The sequence below is a fragment of the Vigna unguiculata genome, unplaced genomic scaffold (genome assembly GCF_037176805.1).
Source record: "Vigna unguiculata cultivar grain cowpea cultivar isolate G323 ecotype 2 unplaced genomic scaffold, ASM3717680v1 ptg000026l_ERROPOS8475000, whole genome shotgun sequence".
In the NCBI taxonomy this organism is placed as follows: domain Eukaryota; kingdom Viridiplantae; phylum Streptophyta; class Magnoliopsida; order Fabales; family Fabaceae; genus Vigna; species Vigna unguiculata.
Genome location: NW_028196671.1, coordinates 42,567 through 56,231, shown reverse-complemented (window position 1 = coordinate 56,231; position 13,665 = coordinate 42,567). Strand labels below are relative to the sequence as shown.

Genomic DNA, 13,665 nt, shown 5'->3' with positions numbered 1-13,665 from the left:
AAACAGTGATGAAAAGAACGTAGGAAAAGAAAATAACGTAAAAAAGAGGTGCAACACGAGGACTTCCCAGGAGGTCACCCATCCTAGTACTACTCTCGCCCAAGCACGCTTAACTGCGGAGTTCTGATGGGATCCGGTGCATTAGTGCTGGTATGATCGCACCTGTGAAGTATTGCACGATCAATGTACATATGGGTTTCGCATTGGGCCTAAGTTTGAACACTTGGCGCGGCGCGGGGGCACGGGGACGTGAGGTGGGTTGTTTTGGTCTGAAGAGATTTTGGTAGTAGTCAGTTGGAATGATTTAGGTGATAATTTAGGATTTGATTGCAAAAGAAAACAGTGATGAAAAGAACGTAGGAAAAGAAAATAACGTAAAAAAGAGGTGCAACACGAGGACTTCCCAGGAAGAGGTCACCCATCCTAGTACTACTCTCGCCCAAGCACGCTTAACTGCGGAGTTCTGATGGGATCCGGTGCATTAGTGCTGGTATGATCGCACCTGTGAAGTATTGCACGATCAATGTACATATGGGTTTCGCATTGGGCCTAAGTTTGAACACTTGGCGCGGCGCGGGGGCACGGGGACGTGAGGTGGGTTGTTTTGGTCTGAAGAGATTTTGGTAGTAGTCAGTTGGAATGATTTAGGTGATAATTTAGGATTTGATTGCAAAAGAAAACAGTGATGAAAAGAACTTGGGAAAAGAAAATAACGTAAAAAAGAGGTGCAACACGAGGACTTCCCAGGAGGTCACCCATCCTAGTACTACTCTCGCCCAAGCACGCTTAACTGCGGAGTTCTGATGGGATCCGGTGCATTAGTGCTGGTATGATCGCACCTGTGAAGTATTGCACGATCAATGTACATATGGGTTTCGCATTGGGCCTAAGTTTGAACACTTGGCGCGGCGCGGGGGCACGGGGACGTGAGGTGGGTTGTTTTGGTCTGAAGAGATTTTGGTAGTAGTCAGTTGGAATGATTTAGGTGATAATTTAGGATTTGATTGCAAAAGAAAACAGTGATGAAAAGAACGTAGGAAAAGAAAATAACGTAAAAAAGAGGTGCAACACGAGGACTTCCCAGGAGGTCACCCATCCTAGTACTACTCTCGCCCAAGCACGCTTAACTGCGGAGTTCTGATGGGATCCGGTGCATTAGTGCTGGTATGATCGCACCTGTGAAGTATTGCACGATCAATGTACATATGGGTTTCGCATTGGGCCTAAGTTTGAACACTTGGCGCGGCGCGGGGGCACGGGGACGTGAGGTGGGTTGTTTTGGTCTGAAGAGATTTTGGTAGTAGTCAGTTGGAATGATTTAGGTGATAATTTAGGATTTGATTGCAAAAGAAAACAGTGATGAAAAGAACGTGGGAAAAGAAAATAACGTAAAAAAGAGGTGCAACACGAGGACTTCCCAGGAGGTCACCCATCCTAGTACTACTCTCGCCCAAGCACGCTTAACTGCGGAGTTCTGATGGGATCCGGTGCATTAGTGCTGGTATGATCGCACCTGTGAAGTATTGCACGATCAATGTACATATGGGTTTCGCAATGGGCCTAAGTTTGAACACTTGGCGCGGCGCGGGGGCACGGGGACGTGAGGTGGGTTGTTTTGGTCTGAAGAGATTTTGGTAGTAGTCAGTTGGAATGATTTAGGTGATAATTTAGGATTTGATTGCAAAAGAAAACAGTGATGAAAAGAACGTAGGAAAAGAAAATAACGTAAAAAAGAGGTGCAACACGAGGACTTCCCAGGAGGTCACCCATCCTAGTACTACTCTCGCCCAAGCACGCTTAACTGCGGAGTTCTGATGGGATCCGGTGCATTAGTGCTGGTATGATCGCACCTGTGAAGTATTGCACGATCAATGTACATATGGGTTTCGCATTGGGCCTAAGTTTGAACACTTGGCGCGGCGCGGGGGCACGGGGACGTGAGGTGGGTTGTTTTGGTCTGAAGAGATTTTGGTAGTAGTCAGTTGGAATGATTTAGGTGATAATTTAGGATTTGATTGCAAAAGAAAACAGTGATGAAAAGAACGTAGGAAAAGAAAATAACGTAAAAAAGAGGTGCAACACGAGGACTTCCCAGGAGGTCACCCATCCTAGTACTACTCTCGCCCAAGCACGCTTAACTGCGGAGTTCTGATGGGATCCGGTGCATTAGTGCTGGTATGATCGCACCTGTGAAGTATTGCACGATCAATGTACATATGGGTTTCGCATTGGGCCTAAGTTTGAACACTTGGCGCGGCGCGGGGGCACGGGGACGTGAGGTGGGTTGTTTTGGTCTGAAGAGATTTTGGTAGTAGTCAGTTGGAATGATTTAGGTGATAATTTAGGATTTGATTGCAAAAGAAAACAGTGATGAAAAGAACGTAGGAAAAGAAAATAACGTAAAAAAGAGGTGCAACACGAGGACTTCCCAGGAGGTCACCCATCCTAGTACTACTCTCGCCCAAGCACGCTTAACTGCGGAGTTCTGATGGGATCCGGTGCATTAGTGCTGGTATGATCGCACCTGTGAAGTATTGCACGATCAATGTACATATGGGTTTCGCATTGGGCCTAAGTTTGAACACTTGGCGCGGCGCGGGGGCACGGGGACGTGAGGTTGGTTGTTTTGGTCTGAAGAGATTTTGGTAGTAGTCAGTTGGAATGATTTAGGTGATAATTTAGGATTTGATTGCAAAAGAAAACAGTGATGAAAAGAACGTGGGAAAAGAAAATAACGTAAAAAAGAGGTGCAACACGAGGACTTCCTAGGAGGTCACCCATCCTAGTACTACTCTCGCCCAAGCACGCTTAACTGCGGAGTTCTGATGGGATCCGGTGCATTAGTGCTGGTATGATCGCACCTGTGAAGTATTGCACGATCAATGTACATATGGGTTTCGCATTGGGCCTAAGTTTGAACACTTGGCGCGGCGCGGGGGCACGGGGACGTGAGGTGGGTTGTTTTGGTCTGAAGAGATTTTGGTAGTAGTCAGTTGGAATGATTTAGGTGATAATTTAGGATTTGATTGCAAAAGAAAACAGTGATGAAAAGAACGTAGGAAAAGAAAATAACGTAAAAAAGAGGTGCAACACGAGGACTTCCCAGGAGGTCACCCATCCTAGTACTACTCTCGCCCAAGCACGCTTAACTGCGGAGTTCTGATGGGATCCGGTGCATTAGTGCTGGTATGATCGCACCTGTGAAGTATTGCACGATCAATGTACATATGGGTTTCGCATTGGGCCTAAGTTTGAACACTTGGCGCGGCGCGGGGGCACGGGGACGTGAGGTGGGTTGTTTTGGTCTGAAGAGATTTTGGTAGTAGTCAGTTGGAATGATTTAGGTGATAATTTAGGATTTGATTGCAAAAGAAAACAGTGATGAAAAGAACGTAGGAAAAGAAAATAACGTAAAAAAGAGGTGCAACACGAGGACTTCCCAGGAAGAGGTCACCCATCCTAGTACTACTCTCGCCCAAGCACGCTTAACTGCGGAGTTCTGATGGGATCCGGTGCATTAGTGCTGGTATGATCGCACCTGTGAAGTATTGCACGATCAATGTACATATGGGTTTCGCATTGGGCCTAAGTTTGAACACTTGGCGCGGCGCGGGGGCACGGGGACGTGAGGTGGGTTGTTTTGGTCTGAAGAGATTTTGGTAGTAGTCAGTTGGAATGATTTAGGTGATAATTTAGGATTTGATTGCAAAAGAAAACAGTGATGAAAAGAACTTGGGAAAAGAAAATAACGTAAAAAAGAGGTGCAACACGAGGACTTCCCAGGAGGTCACCCATCCTAGTACTACTCTCGCCCAAGCACGCTTAACTGCGGAGTTCTGATGGGATCCGGTGCATTAGTGCTGGTATGATCGCACCTGTGAAGTATTGCACGATCAATGTACATATGGGTTTCGCATTGGGCCTAAGTTTGAACACTTGGCGCGGCGCGGGGGCACGGGGACGTGAGGTGGGTTGTTTTGGTCTGAAGAGATTTTGGTAGTAGTCAGTTGGAATGATTTAGGTGATAATTTAGGATTTGATTGCAAAAGAAAACAGTGATGAAAAGAACGTAGGAAAAGAAAATAACGTAAAAAAGAGGTGCAACACGAGGACTTCCCAGGAGGTCACCCATCCTAGTACTACTCTCGCCCAAGCACGCTTAACTGCGGAGTTCTGATGGGATCCGGTGCATTAGTGCTGGTATGATCGCACCTGTGAAGTATTGCACGATCAATGTACATATGGGTTTCGCATTGGGCCTAAGTTTGAACACTTGGCGCGGCGCGGGGGCACGGGGACGTGAGGTGGGTTGTTTTGGTCTGAAGAGATTTTGGTAGTAGTCAGTTGGAATGATTTAGGTGATAATTTAGGATTTGATTGCAAAAGAAAACAGTGATGAAAAGAACGTGGGAAAAGAAAATAACGTAAAAAAGAGGTGCAACACGAGGACTTCCCAGGAGGTCACCCATCCTAGTACTACTCTCGCCCAAGCACGCTTAACTGCGGAGTTCTGATGGGATCCGGTGCATTAGTGCTGGTATGATCGCACCTGTGAAGTATTGCACGATCAATGTACATATGGGTTTCGCATTGGGCCTAAGTTTGAACACTTGGCGCGGCGCGGGGGCACGGGGACGTGAGGTGGGTTGTTTTGGTCTGAAGAGATTTTGGTAGTAGTCAGTTGGAATGATTTAGGTGATAATTTAGGATTTGATTGCAAAAGAAAACAGTGATGAAAAGAACGTAGGAAAAGAAAATAACGTAAAAAAGAGGTGCAACACGAGGACTTCCCAGGAGGTCACCCATCCTAGTACTACTCTCGCCCAAGCACGCTTAACTGCGGAGTTCTGATGGGATCCGGTGCATTAGTGCTGGTATGATCGCACCTGTGAAGTATTGCACGATCAATGTACATATGGGTTTCGCATTGGGGCTAAGTTTGAACACTTGGCGCGGCGCGGGGGCACGGGGACGTGAGGTGGGTTGTTTTGGTCTGAAGAGATTTTGGTAGTAGTCAGTTGGAATGATTTAGGTGATAATTTAGGATTTGATTGCAAAAGAAAACAGTGATGAAAAGAACGTAGGAAAAGAAAATAACGTAAAAAAGAGGTGCAACACGAGGACTTCCCAGGAGGTCACCCATCTTAGTACTACTCTCGCCCAAGCACGCTTAACTGCGGAGTTCTGATGGGATCCGGTGCATTAGTGCTGGTATGATCACACCTGTGAAGTATTGCACGATCAATGTACATATGGGTTTCGCATTGGGCCTAAGTTTGAACACTTGGCGCGGCGCGGGGGCACGGGGACGTGAGGTGGGTTGTTTTGGTCTGAAGAGATTTTGGTAGTAGTCAGTTGGAATGATTTAGGTGATAATTTAGGATTTGATTGCAAAAGAAAACAGTGATGAAAAGAACGTGGGAAAAGAAAATAACGTAAAAAAGAGGTGCAACACGAGGACTTCCCAGGAGGTCACCCATCCTAGTACTACTCTCGCCCAAGCACGCTTAACTGCGGAGTTCTGATGGGATCCGGTGCATTAGTGCTGGTATGATCGCACCTGTGAAGTATTGCACGATCAATGTACATATGGGTTTCGCATTGGGCCTAAGTTTGAACACTTGGCGCGGCGCGGGGGCACGGGGACGTGAGGTGGGTTGTTTTGGTCTGAAGAGATTTTGGTAGTAGTCAGTTGGAATGATTTAGGTGATAATTTAGGATTTGATTGCAAAAGAAAACAGTGATGAAAAGAACGTAGGAAAAGAAAATAACGTAAAAAAGAGGTGCAACACGAGGACTTCCCAGGAGGTCACCCATCCTAGTACTACTCTCGCCCAAGCACGCTTAACTGCGGAGTTCTGATGGGATCCGGTGCATTAGTGCTGGTATGATCGCACCTGTGAAGTATTGCACGATCAATGTACATATGGGTTTCGCATTGGGCCTAAGTTTGAACACTTGGCGCGGCGCGGGGGCACGGGGACGTGAGGTGGGTTGTGAAAATAACGTAAAAAAGAGGTGCAACACGAGGACTTCCCAGGAGGTCACCCATCCTAGTACTACTCTCGCCCAAGCACGCTTAACTGCGGAGTTCTGATGGGATCCGGTGCATTAGTGCTGGTATGATCGCACCTGTGAAGTATTGCACGATCAATGTACATATGGGTTTCGCATTGGGCCTAAGTTTGAACACTTGGCGCGGCGCGGGGGCACGGGGACGTGAGGTGGGTTGTTTTGGTCTGAAGAGATTTTGGTAGTAGTCAGTTGGAATGATTTAGGTGATAATTTAGGATTTGATTGCAAAAGAAAACAGTGATGAAAAGAACGTAGGAAAAGAAAATAACGTAAAAAAGAGGTGCAACACGAGGACTTCCCAGGAGGTCACCCATCCTAGTACTACTCTCGCCCAAGCACGCTTAACTGCGGAGTTCTGATGGGATCCGGTGCATTAGTGCTGGTATGATCGCACCTGTGAAGTATTGCACGATCAATGTACATATGGGTTTCGCATTGGGCCTAAGTTTGAACACTTGGCGCGGCGCGGGGGCACGGGGACGTGAGGTGGGTTGTTTTGGTCTGAAGAGATTTTGGTAGTAGTCAGTTGGAATGATTTAGGTGATAATTTAGGATTTGATTGCAAAAGAAAACAGTGATGAAAAGAACGTAGGAAAAGAAAATAACGTAAAAAAGAGGTGCAACACGAGGACTTCCCAGGAGGTCACCCATCCTAGTACTACTCTCGCCCAAGCACGCTTAACTGCGGAGTTCTGATGGGATCCGGTGCATTAGTGCTGGTATGATCGCACCTGTGAAGTATTGCACGATCAATGTACATATGGGTTTCGCATTGGGCCTAAGTTTGAACACTTGGCGCGGCGCGGGGGCACGGGGACGTGAGGTGGGTTGTTTTGGTCTGAAGAGATTTTGGTAGTAGTCAGTTGGAATGATTTAGGTGATAATTTAGGATTTGATTGCAAAAGAAAACAGTGATGAAAAGAACGTAGGAAAAGAAAATAACGTAAAAAAGAGGTGCAACACGAGGACTTCCCAGGAGGTCACCCATCCTAGTACTACTCTCGCCCAAGCACGCTTAACTGCGGAGTTCTGATGGGATCCGGTGCATTAGTGCTGGTATGATCGCACCTGTGAAGTATTGCACGATCAATGTACATATGGGTTTCGCATTGGGCCTAAGTTTGAACACTTGGCGCGGCGCGGGGGCACGGGGACGTGAGGTGGGTTGTTTTGGTCTGAAGAGATTTTGGTAGTAGTCAGTTGGAATGATTTAGGTGATAATTTAGGATTTGATTGCAAAAGAAAACAGTGATGAAAAGAACGTAGGAAAAGAAAATAACGTAAAAAAGAGGTGCAACACGAGGACTTCCCAGGAAGAGGTCACCCATCCTAGTACTACTCTCGCCCAAGCACGCTTAACTGCGGAGTTCTGATGGGATCCGGTGCATTAGTGCTGGTATGATCGCACCTGTGAAGTATTGCACGATCAATGTACATATGGGTTTCGCATTGGGCCTAAGTTTGAACACTTGGCGCGGCGCGGGGGCACGGGGACGTGAGGTGGGTTGTTTTGGTCTGAAGAGATTTTGGTAGTAGTCAGTTGGAATGATTTAGGTGATAATTTAGGATTTGATTGCAAAAGAAAACAGTGATGAAAAGAACTTGGGAAAAGAAAATAACGTAAAAAAGAGGTGCAACACGAGGACTTCCCAGGAGGTCACCCATCCTAGTACTACTCTCGCCCAAGCACGCTTAACTGCGGAGTTCTGATGGGATCCGGTGCATTAGTGCTGGTATGATCGCACCTGTGAAGTATTGCACGATCAATGTACATATGGGTTTCGCATTGGGCCTAAGTTTGAACACTTGGCGCGGCGCGGGGGCACGGGGACGTGAGGTGGGTTGTTTTGGTCTGAAGAGATTTTGGTAGTAGTCAGTTGGAATGATTTAGGTGATAATTTAGGATTTGATTGCAAAAGAAAACAGTGATGAAAAGAACGTAGGAAAAGAAAATAACGTAAAAAAGAGGTGCAACACGAGGACTTCCCAGGAAGAGGTCACCCATCCTAGTACTACTCTCGCCCAAGCACGCTTAACTGCGGAGTTCTGATGGGATCCGGTGCATTAGTGCTGGTATGATCGCACCTGTGAAGTATTGCACGATCAATGTACATATGGGTTTCGCATTGGGCCTAAGTTTGAACACTTGGCGCGGCGCGGGGGCACGGGGACGTGAGGTGGGTTGTTTTGGTCTGAAGAGATTTTGGTAGTAGTCAGTTGGAATGATTTAGGTGATAATTTAGGATTTGATTGCAAAAGAAAACAGTGATGAAAAGAACTTGGGAAAAGAAAATAACGTAAAAAAGAGGTGCAACACGAGGACTTCCCAGGAGGTCACCCATCCTAGTACTACTCTCGCCCAAGCACGCTTAACTGCGGAGTTCTGATGGGATCCGGTGCATTAGTGCTGGTATGATCGCACCTGTGAAGTATTGCACGATCAATGTACATATGGGTTTCGCATTGGGCCTAAGTTTGAACACTTGGCGCGGCGCGGGGGCACGGGGACGTGAGGTGGGTTGTTTTGGTCTGAAGAGATTTTGGTAGTAGTCAGTTGGAATGATTTAGGTGATAATTTAGGATTTGATTGCAAAAGAAAACAGTGATGAAAAGAACGTAGGAAAAGAAAATAACGTAAAAAAGAGGTGCAACACGAGGACTTCCCAGGAGGTCACCCATCCTAGTACTACTCTCGCCCAAGCACGCTTAACTGCGGAGTTCTGATGGGATCCGGTGCATTAGTGCTGGTATGATCGCACCTGTGAAGTATTGCACGATCAATGTACATATGGGTTTCGCATTGGGCCTAAGTTTGAACACTTGGCGCGGCGCGGGGGCACGGGGACGTGAGGTGGGTTGTTTTGGTCTGAAGAGATTTTGGTAGTAGTCAGTTGGAATGATTTAGGTGATAATTTAGGATTTGATTGCAAAAGAAAACAGTGATGAAAAGAACGTGGGAAAAGAAAATAACGTAAAAAAGAGGTGCAACACGAGGACTTCCCAGGAGGTCACCCATCCTAGTACTACTCTCGCCCAAGCACGCTTAACTGCGGAGTTCTGATGGGATCCGGTGCATTAGTGCTGGTATGATCGCACCTGTGAAGTATTGCACGATCAATGTACATATGGGTTTCGCATTGGGCCTAAGTTTGAACACTTGGCGCGGCGCGGGGGCACGGGGACGTGAGGTGGGTTGTTTTGGTCTGAAGAGATTTTGGTAGTAGTCAGTTGGAATGATTTAGGTGATAATTTAGGATTTGATTGCAAAAGAAAACAGTGATGAAAAGAACGTAGGAAAAGAAAATAACGTAAAAAAGAGGTGCAACACGAGGACTTCCCAGGAGGTCACCCATCCTAGTACTACTCTCGCCCAAGCACGCTTAACTGCGGAGTTCTGATGGGATCCGGTGCATTAGTGCTGGTATGATCGCACCTGTGAAGTATTGCACGATCAATGTACATATGGGTTTCGCATTGGGGCTAAGTTTGAACACTTGGCGCGGCGCGGGGGCACGGGGACGTGAGGTGGGTTGTTTTGGTCTGAAGAGATTTTGGTAGTAGTCAGTTGGAATGATTTAGGTGATAATTTAGGATTTGATTGCAAAAGAAAACAGTGATGAAAAGAACGTAGGAAAAGAAAATAACGTAAAAAAGAGGTGCAACACGAGGACTTCCCAGGAGGTCACCCATCTTAGTACTACTCTCGCCCAAGCACGCTTAACTGCGGAGTTCTGATGGGATCCGGTGCATTAGTGCTGGTATGATCACACCTGTGAAGTATTGCACGATCAATGTACATATGGGTTTCGCATTGGGCCTAAGTTTGAACACTTGGCGCGGCGCGGGGGCACGGGGACGTGAGGTGGGTTGTTTTGGTCTGAAGAGATTTTGGTAGTAGTCAGTTGGAATGATTTAGGTGATAATTTAGGATTTGATTGCAAAAGAAAACAGTGATGAAAAGAACGTGGGAAAAGAAAATAACGTAAAAAAGAGGTGCAACACGAGGACTTCCCAGGAGGTCACCCATCCTAGTACTACTCTCGCCCAAGCACGCTTAACTGCGGAGTTCTGATGGGATCCGGTGCATTAGTGCTGGTATGATCGCACCTGTGAAGTATTGCACGATCAATGTACATATGGGTTTCGCATTGGGCCTAAGTTTGAACACTTGGCGCGGCGCGGGGGCACGGGGACGTGAGGTGGGTTGTTTTGGTCTGAAGAGATTTTGGTAGTAGTCAGTTGGAATGATTTAGGTGATAATTTAGGATTTGATTGCAAAAGAAAACAGTGATGAAAAGAACGTAGGAAAAGAAAATAACGTAAAAAAGAGGTGCAACACGAGGACTTCCCAGGAGGTCACCCATCCTAGTACTACTCTCGCCCAAGCACGCTTAACTGCGGAGTTCTGATGGGATCCGGTGCATTAGTGCTGGTATGATCGCACCTGTGAAGTATTGCACGATCAATGTACATATGGGTTTCGCATTGGGCCTAAGTTTGAACACTTGGCGCGGCGCGGGGGCACGGGGACGTGAGGTGGGTTGTGAAAATAACGTAAAAAAGAGGTGCAACACGAGGACTTCCCAGGAGGTCACCCATCCTAGTACTACTCTCGCCCAAGCACGCTTAACTGCGGAGTTCTGATGGGATCCGGTGCATTAGTGCTGGTATGATCGCACCTGTGAAGTATTGCACGATCAATGTACATATGGGTTTCGCATTGGGCCTAAGTTTGAACACTTGGCGCGGCGCGGGGGCACGGGGACGTGAGGTGGGTTGTTTTGGTCTGAAGAGATTTTGGTAGTAGTCAGTTGGAATGATTTAGGTGATAATTTAGGATTTGATTGCAAAAGAAAACAGTGATGAAAAGAACGTAGGAAAAGAAAATAACGTAAAAAAGAGGTGCAACACGAGGACTTCCCAGGAGGTCACCCATCCTAGTACTACTCTCGCCCAAGCACGCTTAACTGCGGAGTTCTGATGGGATCCGGTGCATTAGTGCTGGTATGATCGCACCTGTGAAGTATTGCACGATCAATGTACATATGGGTTTCGCATTGGGCCTAAGTTTGAACACTTGGCGCGGCGCGGGGGCACGGGGACGTGAGGTGGGTTGTTTTGGTCTGAAGAGATTTTGGTAGTAGTCAGTTGGAATGATTTAGGTGATAATTTAGGATTTGATTGCAAAAGAAAACAGTGATGAAAAGAACGTAGGAAAAGAAAATAACGTAAAAAAGAGGTGCAACACGAGGACTTCCCAGGAGGTCACCCATCCTAGTACTACTCTCGCCCAAGCACGCTTAACTGCGGAGTTCTGATGGGATCCGGTGCATTAGTGCTGGTATGATCGCACCTGTGAAGTATTGCACGATCAATGTACATATGGGTTTCGCATTGGGCCTAAGTTTGAACACTTGGCGCGGCGCGGGGGCACGGGGACGTGAGGTGGGTTGTTTTGGTCTGAAGAGATTTTGGTAGTAGTCAGTTGGAATGATTTAGGTGATAATTTAGGATTTGATTGCAAAAGAAAACAGTGATGAAAAGAACGTAGGAAAAGAAAATAACGTAAAAAAGAGGTGCAACACGAGGACTTCCCAGGAGGTCACCCATCCTAGTACTACTCTCGCCCAAGCACGCTTAACTGCGGAGTTCTGATGGGATCCGGTGCATTAGTGCTGGTATGATCGCACCTGTGAAGTATTGCACGATCAATGTACATATGGGTTTCGCATTGGGCCTAAGTTTGAACACTTGGCGCGGCGCGGGGGCACGGGGACGTGAGGTGGGTTGTTTTGGTCTGAAGAGATTTTGGTAGTAGTCAGTTGGAATGATTTAGGTGATAATTTAGGATTTGATTGCAAAAGAAAACAGTGATGAAAAGAACGTAGGAAAAGAAAATAACGTAAAAAAGAGGTGCAACACGAGGACTTCCCAGGAAGAGGTCACCCATCCTAGTACTACTCTCGCCCAAGCACGCTTAACTGCGGAGTTCTGATGGGATCCGGTGCATTAGTGCTGGTATGATCGCACCTGTGAAGTATTGCACGATCAATGTACATATGGGTTTCGCATTGGGCCTAAGTTTGAACACTTGGCGCGGCGCGGGGGCACGGGGACGTGAGGTGGGTTGTTTTGGTCTGAAGAGATTTTGGTAGTAGTCAGTTGGAATGATTTAGGTGATAATTTAGGATTTGATTGCAAAAGAAAACAGTGATGAAAAGAACTTGGGAAAAGAAAATAACGTAAAAAAGAGGTGCAACACGAGGACTTCCCAGGAGGTCACCCATCCTAGTACTACTCTCGCCCAAGCACGCTTAACTGCGGAGTTCTGATGGGATCCGGTGCATTAGTGCTGGTATGATCGCACCTGTGAAGTATTGCACGATCAATGTACATATGGGTTTCGCATTGGGCCTAAGTTTGAACACTTGGCGCGGCGCGGGGGCACGGGGACGTGAGGTGGGTTGTTTTGGTCTGAAGAGATTTTGGTAGTAGTCAGTTGGAATGATTTAGGTGATAATTTAGGATTTGATTGCAAAAGAAAACAGTGATGAAAAGAACTTGGGAAAAGAAAATAACGTAAAAAAGAGGTGCAACACGAGGACTTCCCAGGAGGTCACCCATCCTAGTACTACTCTCGCCCAAGCACGCTTAACTGCGGAGTTCTGATGGGATCCGGTGCATTAGTGCTGGTATGATCGCACCTGTGAAGTATTGCACGATCAATGTACATATGGGTTTCGCATTGGGCCTAAGTTTGAACACTTGGCGCGGCGCGGGGGCACGGGGACGTGAGGTGGGTTGTTTTGGTCTGAAGAGATTTTGGTAGTAGTCAGTTGGAATGATTTAGGTGATAATTTAGGATTTGATTGCAAAAGAAAACAGTGATGAAAAGAACGTAGGAAAAGAAAATAACGTAAAAAAGAGGTGCAACACGAGGACTTCCCAGGAGGTCACCCATCCTAGTACTACTCTCGCCCAAGCACGCTTAACTGCGGAGTTCTGATGGGATCCGGTGCATTAGTGCTGGTATGATCGCACCTGTGAAGTATTGCACGATCAATGTACATATGGGTTTCGCATTGGGCCTAAGTTTGAACACTTGGCGCGGCGCGGGGGCACGGGGACGTGAGGTGGGTTGTTTTGGTCTGAAGAGATTTTGGTAGTAGTCAGTTGGAATGATTTAGGTGATAATTTAGGATTTGATTGCAAAAGAAAACAGTGATAAAAAGAACGTAGGAAAAGAAAATAACGTAAAAAAGAGGTGCAACACGAGGACTTCCCAGGAGGTCACCCATCCTAGTACTACTCTCGCCCAAGCACGCTTAACTGCGGAGTTCTGATGGGATCCGGTGCATTAGTGCTGGTATGATCGCTCCTGTGAAGTATTGCACGATCAATGTACATATGGGTTTCGCATTGGGCCTAAGTTTGAACACTTGGCGCGGCGCGGGGGCACGGGGACGTGAGGTGGGTTGTTTTGGTCTGAAGAGATTTTGGTAGTAGTCAGTTGGAATGATTTAGGTGATAATTTAGGATTTGATTGCAAAAGAAAACAGTGATGAAAAGAACGTAGGAAAAGAAAATAAC

At 46.7% G+C, this 13,665-nt stretch overlaps 41 non-coding genes across 41 annotated transcripts; all 41 read right to left on the bottom strand.

The window, feature by feature from the left end:
- Window positions 1–45: 45 nt before the first annotated feature.
- LOC146878019 (5S ribosomal RNA) lies at window positions 46–164 on the bottom strand. Its single transcript, XR_014989513.1, has one exon. It is a non-coding gene; the product is annotated as a 5S ribosomal RNA (ribosomal RNA).
- A 218-nt stretch (window positions 165–382) lies between these two features.
- Window positions 383–504, bottom strand: LOC146878018 (5S ribosomal RNA). The gene has a single exon (XR_014989435.1). It is a non-coding gene; the product is annotated as a 5S ribosomal RNA (ribosomal RNA).
- Window positions 505–722: 218 nt separating this feature from the next.
- On the bottom strand, window positions 723–841 carry LOC146878017 (5S ribosomal RNA). The gene has a single exon (XR_014989512.1). It is a non-coding gene; the product is annotated as a 5S ribosomal RNA (ribosomal RNA).
- Window positions 842–1,059: 218 nt separating this feature from the next.
- Window positions 1,060–1,178, bottom strand: LOC146878016 (5S ribosomal RNA). Its single transcript, XR_014989511.1, has one exon. It is a non-coding gene; the product is annotated as a 5S ribosomal RNA (ribosomal RNA).
- Window positions 1,179–1,396: 218 nt separating this feature from the next.
- Window positions 1,397–1,515, bottom strand: LOC146878015 (5S ribosomal RNA). Its single transcript, XR_014989509.1, has one exon. It is a non-coding gene; the product is annotated as a 5S ribosomal RNA (ribosomal RNA).
- Window positions 1,516–1,733: 218 nt separating this feature from the next.
- On the bottom strand, window positions 1,734–1,852 carry LOC146878014 (5S ribosomal RNA). The gene has a single exon (XR_014989508.1). It is a non-coding gene; the product is annotated as a 5S ribosomal RNA (ribosomal RNA).
- A 218-nt stretch (window positions 1,853–2,070) lies between these two features.
- On the bottom strand, window positions 2,071–2,189 carry LOC146878013 (5S ribosomal RNA). The gene has a single exon (XR_014989507.1). It is a non-coding gene; the product is annotated as a 5S ribosomal RNA (ribosomal RNA).
- A 218-nt stretch (window positions 2,190–2,407) lies between these two features.
- Window positions 2,408–2,526, bottom strand: LOC146878012 (5S ribosomal RNA). Its single transcript, XR_014989506.1, has one exon. It is a non-coding gene; the product is annotated as a 5S ribosomal RNA (ribosomal RNA).
- A 218-nt stretch (window positions 2,527–2,744) lies between these two features.
- On the bottom strand, window positions 2,745–2,863 carry LOC146878011 (5S ribosomal RNA). Its single transcript, XR_014989290.1, has one exon. It is a non-coding gene; the product is annotated as a 5S ribosomal RNA (ribosomal RNA).
- A 218-nt stretch (window positions 2,864–3,081) lies between these two features.
- On the bottom strand, window positions 3,082–3,200 carry LOC146878010 (5S ribosomal RNA). The gene has a single exon (XR_014989505.1). It is a non-coding gene; the product is annotated as a 5S ribosomal RNA (ribosomal RNA).
- Window positions 3,201–3,418: 218 nt separating this feature from the next.
- LOC146878009 (5S ribosomal RNA) lies at window positions 3,419–3,540 on the bottom strand. Its single transcript, XR_014989434.1, has one exon. It is a non-coding gene; the product is annotated as a 5S ribosomal RNA (ribosomal RNA).
- Window positions 3,541–3,758: 218 nt separating this feature from the next.
- LOC146878008 (5S ribosomal RNA) lies at window positions 3,759–3,877 on the bottom strand. Its single transcript, XR_014989504.1, has one exon. It is a non-coding gene; the product is annotated as a 5S ribosomal RNA (ribosomal RNA).
- A 218-nt stretch (window positions 3,878–4,095) lies between these two features.
- LOC146878007 (5S ribosomal RNA) lies at window positions 4,096–4,214 on the bottom strand. Its single transcript, XR_014989503.1, has one exon. It is a non-coding gene; the product is annotated as a 5S ribosomal RNA (ribosomal RNA).
- A 218-nt stretch (window positions 4,215–4,432) lies between these two features.
- Window positions 4,433–4,551, bottom strand: LOC146878006 (5S ribosomal RNA). The gene has a single exon (XR_014989502.1). It is a non-coding gene; the product is annotated as a 5S ribosomal RNA (ribosomal RNA).
- Window positions 4,552–4,769: 218 nt separating this feature from the next.
- LOC146878005 (5S ribosomal RNA) lies at window positions 4,770–4,888 on the bottom strand. Its single transcript, XR_014989501.1, has one exon. It is a non-coding gene; the product is annotated as a 5S ribosomal RNA (ribosomal RNA).
- Window positions 4,889–5,106: 218 nt separating this feature from the next.
- Window positions 5,107–5,225, bottom strand: LOC146878004 (5S ribosomal RNA). Its single transcript, XR_014989262.1, has one exon. It is a non-coding gene; the product is annotated as a 5S ribosomal RNA (ribosomal RNA).
- A 218-nt stretch (window positions 5,226–5,443) lies between these two features.
- LOC146878003 (5S ribosomal RNA) lies at window positions 5,444–5,562 on the bottom strand. The gene has a single exon (XR_014989500.1). It is a non-coding gene; the product is annotated as a 5S ribosomal RNA (ribosomal RNA).
- Window positions 5,563–5,780: 218 nt separating this feature from the next.
- On the bottom strand, window positions 5,781–5,899 carry LOC146878002 (5S ribosomal RNA). Its single transcript, XR_014989498.1, has one exon. It is a non-coding gene; the product is annotated as a 5S ribosomal RNA (ribosomal RNA).
- Window positions 5,900–6,015: 116 nt separating this feature from the next.
- LOC146878001 (5S ribosomal RNA) lies at window positions 6,016–6,134 on the bottom strand. Its single transcript, XR_014989497.1, has one exon. It is a non-coding gene; the product is annotated as a 5S ribosomal RNA (ribosomal RNA).
- A 218-nt stretch (window positions 6,135–6,352) lies between these two features.
- Window positions 6,353–6,471, bottom strand: LOC146878000 (5S ribosomal RNA). Its single transcript, XR_014989496.1, has one exon. It is a non-coding gene; the product is annotated as a 5S ribosomal RNA (ribosomal RNA).
- Window positions 6,472–6,689: 218 nt separating this feature from the next.
- On the bottom strand, window positions 6,690–6,808 carry LOC146877999 (5S ribosomal RNA). The gene has a single exon (XR_014989495.1). It is a non-coding gene; the product is annotated as a 5S ribosomal RNA (ribosomal RNA).
- Window positions 6,809–7,026: 218 nt separating this feature from the next.
- LOC146877998 (5S ribosomal RNA) lies at window positions 7,027–7,145 on the bottom strand. Its single transcript, XR_014989494.1, has one exon. It is a non-coding gene; the product is annotated as a 5S ribosomal RNA (ribosomal RNA).
- A 218-nt stretch (window positions 7,146–7,363) lies between these two features.
- LOC146877997 (5S ribosomal RNA) lies at window positions 7,364–7,485 on the bottom strand. Its single transcript, XR_014989433.1, has one exon. It is a non-coding gene; the product is annotated as a 5S ribosomal RNA (ribosomal RNA).
- A 218-nt stretch (window positions 7,486–7,703) lies between these two features.
- On the bottom strand, window positions 7,704–7,822 carry LOC146877996 (5S ribosomal RNA). Its single transcript, XR_014989493.1, has one exon. It is a non-coding gene; the product is annotated as a 5S ribosomal RNA (ribosomal RNA).
- A 218-nt stretch (window positions 7,823–8,040) lies between these two features.
- Window positions 8,041–8,162, bottom strand: LOC146877995 (5S ribosomal RNA). The gene has a single exon (XR_014989430.1). It is a non-coding gene; the product is annotated as a 5S ribosomal RNA (ribosomal RNA).
- A 218-nt stretch (window positions 8,163–8,380) lies between these two features.
- LOC146877994 (5S ribosomal RNA) lies at window positions 8,381–8,499 on the bottom strand. Its single transcript, XR_014989492.1, has one exon. It is a non-coding gene; the product is annotated as a 5S ribosomal RNA (ribosomal RNA).
- Window positions 8,500–8,717: 218 nt separating this feature from the next.
- On the bottom strand, window positions 8,718–8,836 carry LOC146877993 (5S ribosomal RNA). The gene has a single exon (XR_014989491.1). It is a non-coding gene; the product is annotated as a 5S ribosomal RNA (ribosomal RNA).
- Window positions 8,837–9,054: 218 nt separating this feature from the next.
- Window positions 9,055–9,173, bottom strand: LOC146877992 (5S ribosomal RNA). Its single transcript, XR_014989490.1, has one exon. It is a non-coding gene; the product is annotated as a 5S ribosomal RNA (ribosomal RNA).
- A 218-nt stretch (window positions 9,174–9,391) lies between these two features.
- On the bottom strand, window positions 9,392–9,510 carry LOC146877991 (5S ribosomal RNA). Its single transcript, XR_014989489.1, has one exon. It is a non-coding gene; the product is annotated as a 5S ribosomal RNA (ribosomal RNA).
- Window positions 9,511–9,728: 218 nt separating this feature from the next.
- LOC146877990 (5S ribosomal RNA) lies at window positions 9,729–9,847 on the bottom strand. Its single transcript, XR_014989261.1, has one exon. It is a non-coding gene; the product is annotated as a 5S ribosomal RNA (ribosomal RNA).
- A 218-nt stretch (window positions 9,848–10,065) lies between these two features.
- Window positions 10,066–10,184, bottom strand: LOC146877989 (5S ribosomal RNA). Its single transcript, XR_014989487.1, has one exon. It is a non-coding gene; the product is annotated as a 5S ribosomal RNA (ribosomal RNA).
- Window positions 10,185–10,402: 218 nt separating this feature from the next.
- LOC146877988 (5S ribosomal RNA) lies at window positions 10,403–10,521 on the bottom strand. The gene has a single exon (XR_014989486.1). It is a non-coding gene; the product is annotated as a 5S ribosomal RNA (ribosomal RNA).
- A 116-nt stretch (window positions 10,522–10,637) lies between these two features.
- On the bottom strand, window positions 10,638–10,756 carry LOC146877987 (5S ribosomal RNA). Its single transcript, XR_014989485.1, has one exon. It is a non-coding gene; the product is annotated as a 5S ribosomal RNA (ribosomal RNA).
- Window positions 10,757–10,974: 218 nt separating this feature from the next.
- LOC146877986 (5S ribosomal RNA) lies at window positions 10,975–11,093 on the bottom strand. Its single transcript, XR_014989484.1, has one exon. It is a non-coding gene; the product is annotated as a 5S ribosomal RNA (ribosomal RNA).
- Window positions 11,094–11,311: 218 nt separating this feature from the next.
- On the bottom strand, window positions 11,312–11,430 carry LOC146877985 (5S ribosomal RNA). Its single transcript, XR_014989483.1, has one exon. It is a non-coding gene; the product is annotated as a 5S ribosomal RNA (ribosomal RNA).
- A 218-nt stretch (window positions 11,431–11,648) lies between these two features.
- Window positions 11,649–11,767, bottom strand: LOC146877984 (5S ribosomal RNA). The gene has a single exon (XR_014989482.1). It is a non-coding gene; the product is annotated as a 5S ribosomal RNA (ribosomal RNA).
- A 218-nt stretch (window positions 11,768–11,985) lies between these two features.
- On the bottom strand, window positions 11,986–12,107 carry LOC146877983 (5S ribosomal RNA). Its single transcript, XR_014989429.1, has one exon. It is a non-coding gene; the product is annotated as a 5S ribosomal RNA (ribosomal RNA).
- Window positions 12,108–12,325: 218 nt separating this feature from the next.
- On the bottom strand, window positions 12,326–12,444 carry LOC146877982 (5S ribosomal RNA). The gene has a single exon (XR_014989481.1). It is a non-coding gene; the product is annotated as a 5S ribosomal RNA (ribosomal RNA).
- Window positions 12,445–12,662: 218 nt separating this feature from the next.
- LOC146877981 (5S ribosomal RNA) lies at window positions 12,663–12,781 on the bottom strand. Its single transcript, XR_014989480.1, has one exon. It is a non-coding gene; the product is annotated as a 5S ribosomal RNA (ribosomal RNA).
- A 218-nt stretch (window positions 12,782–12,999) lies between these two features.
- Window positions 13,000–13,118, bottom strand: LOC146877980 (5S ribosomal RNA). The gene has a single exon (XR_014989479.1). It is a non-coding gene; the product is annotated as a 5S ribosomal RNA (ribosomal RNA).
- Window positions 13,119–13,336: 218 nt separating this feature from the next.
- LOC146877979 (5S ribosomal RNA) lies at window positions 13,337–13,455 on the bottom strand. Its single transcript, XR_014989318.1, has one exon. It is a non-coding gene; the product is annotated as a 5S ribosomal RNA (ribosomal RNA).
- Window positions 13,456–13,665: the final 210 nt, after the last annotated feature.